Genomic DNA, 4856 nt, shown 5'->3' with positions numbered 1-4856 from the left:
AGAGCTCGGTCAGCAATGGGCAGACGTTTTGGCTCTTGGCTCTCTGTTTGCGCTGTCCAAGCCCTTTTGCAGTGTCAGAGATACTCTTGACATGCTGCCCAACCCGCACAGCTGTCCCGGTGAAAACCAATGTGTCGGAGGGCTGGGTGTGCTGCGCTGGGCAGAGGGACTGGATTGCACATCATGTTTATTTTCCCCTGCTAGCTGTAGTTCATGTGGCCATTCTCTTTCCAGTTTGGGACATTTTGTGAGGCTACCAGAAACCTAAGTCCCAAATCTCTTCCTATTGGAGTGGAATTGTATTTTTGCAGTCAGTGTTCAGCAATTCCATATTCTTTCTGAGACCTTTTCCTTTTCCAGAAAACAAAGGGAGTTTCAGGTCCTGAAATCAATGGTAAGTTTACGAGTTCAAAGCATATCTTTCAGTACAAAAATGTGCTAGGTAGGAGTCCTTTCCCCGTTTTCACTCTAAGGCTGTATTTGAAATATGACAGGGGAAAGGATTAGCTTTAATAACCCTCTATAAATACGCCATGTTCTGCAAGAGCCCGAGCGGATGCTTTGGGTGGGATGTGGAACCTCCCTGCAGCTCAGGCATCGCCTGCCTCTTTCCTTCGCCATGCAGTAACCGAGGTGGGAAGTGTCCTGCTTCCTCTAACCTTTGCCTGTTTTTTTCACACCAGAAAACAAAACAAAAAGTGCTTTTAAATTGAGGATTAGAGACCAATTGCATCATGATCAAAAACTGTGTTTTGGTGTGTTTCTGGCAGCAGCTTGGGAGTGGGGAGGAAGTGGAACAGAAAGCTTGACTGGCTGAGCTAAGTCCTTCCCATCTCTCTGGTTTTGAGGTTCCTAATAACACCATGGAGGAGTTTGTCTTGGAGAGCAACATCCCTCAGAGAGCCCAGAGTTCAGTGCCCACCTTGGTATGGTGTTGGGAGCTGTGTCTGCTGCACAGCCAGCATCGCCTGGGTCTTTCTTGAGGAGGGAGAGGGAGAAGAGCAGGGGATGGAGATGGGCAGGGCATGTAAATTGTTGTGTTTTAACGCCTTAAATCCCTGGCTAGCCTGCCCCCACTGTGCCTGGGGTGCTGTGTGTGCAGCGTGGGTTGATGAGTCCCTCCGGCCCAGCACTCCCCGAAACCAGAGAGTTCGACCAGTGAGGTCTCTCAGAGGAGAGTTGGTTGGAATTTTGACCAGCACATTTAACATTTGACCAGTGAGTTTGGGGTGTTTTTGTGATGCACCAAAGCCGTTGGGTTGATCGAACAGGATACTCAGGGAAGCTTTGCTGCTGAATTGTCTCTCCTCTGCGTGTGCAGCTGCAGTTCTTTTAGTGGAAAGGATTTAAATGATCATGTCTTTAATGCTTGCAAATTCAGTAAAAGAATTTTGCCTCTCTTCCCTTTGGTTTGGAAAGGTGAACCTACACCAGCATTTAGATAATTCGTGCTGCTTCAAGTATTAACCATCTGAATAAGGAAGGTGGAATTTTCAAGCCAAGATGAGGTTTCCAATGCATTTTAAAATCACTTCAGAAAGAAAAACTGAATTTTTCTGTGCCTTCTCTCTGCATTGAATGCCATGGTTGAATATTCATGATGAAGTCCCTGTATTCTGAAAATCTTCCCTCCAGGCTCGATATAAAAGTGACTTTTCTTGGTTTTGTTGGAGCTTAGAGCTGATTTCAAGGCTCCATAGGAACCCAAAAATCATCTGTGACCTAGCAGATGCCTTAAAATGTGAATAAAACACACTTCACATAAGTAACACAAAGTGGATTTTGCTGCACTTTCGTGTTGAAAAGTGGGAAAGATGTGAAGCGTCAGTGAACGTTTGCTCTGCCTGGTTCGTGTGACGGCAACGCGTCAGCACAGCCTGAGCGCTCCGGCAAGGCACTAACTTCCTCAAGTGATGCTTCATCATGTTAATAATCTACGGATTAGGATCCTTTAAAAACATTCACTGATTTAATTCCAAGAGGGTCTATCGTGTCAGTGGTATTAACACATCTTGTTAGGTCCTGTCATGTGTGCAGAAAAGTTACTGTTCCCCGTGACAGAATTGCCCTGATTTCGATTTCTGATGTTGGAGAATGGAGCATAAAGGAAGTTCCGAGGAGCTAAGGACCTGCACGGAGCCATGAGGAACGTGGAGCCTTGAGCAGGTGCCCATAGAGAGGCCTCAGAAGGGTGGGTGAGGAGCATATGTGCGGTGGTGTCCAAGGGGGCCGTGGAAGGAGGCATCCACAGGATTCGGGAGTGAAGTTGGACCTTTTTGAATGTTGGATTTGGGTTAAATTAACATTTGAGACCCATCCCCCGATGGTCATGGGTGCTACTCTGAAATGGGCACAGACAGCATCCACCCACTCCCACAAGGAAGCGAGCACAGAGAGCCCTGAAACAGGCACAGACAGCACCCCAGGATGGAGTGAGCACCCCAATCCATGTCTGGTCTGACAAGGTCCTTTCCCTGCTCCTTCCTTGGTGCCTCCATGGTGCAGCATTTCCCAGCATAGGATCATACACGTGGTGCTGTGTCTGGGGTGACAGTGATGCTGTGCAGCGTGGGGTGACACCAATGATGCTCCCTGGTATGGGGTGACATGGTGATGATGGATCCTGGTGTGGAGTGTGAGGTGTTGACAAAGGGGCACTGTTTGTATGTCAGAGCAGGTGAGGAATTTCCAGGGAAAGGAAGGCCACTGCCTGGTTCACAGTTTCTTGGAGTCCAAAAACTGCTTGCCTTCTTTTTTTTCTCCTTTTTTTCCTCCCCTCAGGCTTGCAGTTTCTCCACCTGTAGTCACTGCTCACCTTGCAGCCAACAGAAGGGACTTGTGTGTTTCTTGACTGTGCAGTTAATTCTGTTCCTGAAGAGTTTCTCTAACTCTTGTGGCACTTAGAGAGCAGGGCAGTGGTGCTTGTGCAGGAACAGACACTGGAGGGTTCCGTGGACTGTGAATAACCCTGAAATACCTCCTGCATGGATTGCATGAGGTATCCAGTGTCTGAGTTCTGATGGCAGATGAGAACCTGGTTAAATTACTTATGATTTTCTGGTGGTTGCATGAGGAGGCAAAGAGAGGCAAAATGACACCCCAAAGCTGGTCTGGAGGAAACAGTACATTTGCATGGTGTGAGAGGGCAGAAGTCTGAAGTACTTGGCCAATTTTTAGATGCTACAGATTATTCAGGAAGTCCCAAGTCATATAAAAGTAAAATCTTCCTGGAACTGAAAACAATTTAAAAGAACAGATGTGCAAGAAGAAAGTGGAGCAGCTTTGGCTGACTCCTGGTTCTGCACAGGCTGTCAGACGTTCCCGCAAGGACACTCTCGGGATGAATGTCACTCTGCATAAAGCTAGGGACAAATAATTGTGGTGTTGCTGCATATATATGATGCTCTTAAATGGGGAACACATGAAAAAATGATGAGGAGATGGACGAACATCAGCACAGGCAGTTGGCATGTTGGTGAGGTTGGGAAGGTTCTCCTGTGCAGGGGTTGGTGAGGGATGCTGCAGGCTGGAGCTGCTGGGGGCTGAAAAGGGAAAGGTTCAGTCATTGTTTGCTCAGAATGTGCCCCAGAACTGGGGTACATCAGCAAACCCATGCACTGCTCGCTCAGCATCTCCTCTCCTCCAGCAGCACTCCAGGTTTTTAACCACATTTGCTTCCATTTCAGCTGTGATCGGAAACTACTTCCAAGTTGATACTTACTAGGAATATACTTGTCAGGAAATACTGATCAGGAACACTCCCCTACGAAACTTACCTGGAACGTGGTACGCTGGGGCCTGGCTGTGAGGGGCAACCAGTAGGTGACAATGAGGCTAAGGACAGAGGGGAAGCTGCAGATCACCCAGAAAGACAGTGAGAATTGAAACTTCGGTGTTTGTTGGGCTTCCTGGTGTCCCAGCTAATAAATATCACTGTGCTTCAGTCTTGTCACTGTCTGATTTCACAGATCAATGTACAGATGTGTGAGTCAGTGTGCACACACCTAGCGCGTGTATAAAGTGTTGACCTCTCCGTGCGTGTGTGTATGTGTGTGTGTGTGTGTGCATGCGCGCAGTGCTGACCCACATGTGCCAGTGCCATACTGGGCACCTATACTGGGCACCTATACCCTTGTAATATATAATTGTATAAACCTTTGGCTGGTCCCCAGTAGGCGTTCGAATAAAGTATACATGTCCCTGTGCACAAGTCTCCTTCCCACTTCAAAGCCCGTGGCCCTTTCTCCCTGCGTGTACTAAAAGGTTTCTTTGTGAGCCAGGCCATTTGTCCGTCATTGTCTGGGGCCCAAGCGGTGGTAAGACACCCTGTCACCGATCCGGCGCGCGGTGAATGGCAGCTCCTCTCCGGACAATTGGCGGCAGTGCTGAGGAATATCCCTGAGAGGATTATTTAACCTTTCAATTTAGGGGGCACAAAGCCCTGCTGATTAATGAACTTTCTGATGGGGGCCGATAAGCGGATCTATTTCTTTATTTCCTCCAGAAGTGATTCCTTCTCCTGTCCCATATTACTATAATCTTAAGCATAAAATGTGGCAAATAGATTAAAAAACAGCACTAAAGAGTTTATCTGGGCGGCAAACTGAAGGAGCTAAATTAAAATGGGTAATGAAAGCGGCGGCTGAGCCCTGTCGGTGTGTGTTGAAGAGACTCATTCTCCATCCCGGCTGGTAATGACTGCTTCGGGAGCACGGCCCGGGCCCGGCGCCTGTTATCCCCCCAAAAAAATGAGCTGTGTTATCTGGATGACTGCAGACACACACGCATCCCCCTTCCTCACTGCATGGGCAGACAAGGTCGATAGCATTACAAGGTATTTGTGGCAGTGCTTGTTT

This window comes from Acanthisitta chloris, unplaced genomic scaffold (genome assembly GCF_000695815.1).
Source record: "Acanthisitta chloris isolate BGI_N310 unplaced genomic scaffold, ASM69581v1 scaffold21499, whole genome shotgun sequence".
In the NCBI taxonomy this organism is placed as follows: Eukaryota; Metazoa; Chordata; class Aves; order Passeriformes; family Acanthisittidae; genus Acanthisitta; species Acanthisitta chloris.
The sequence above is the reverse complement of the archived record's forward strand: the minus strand, read 5'-3'. Positions refer to the sequence as shown.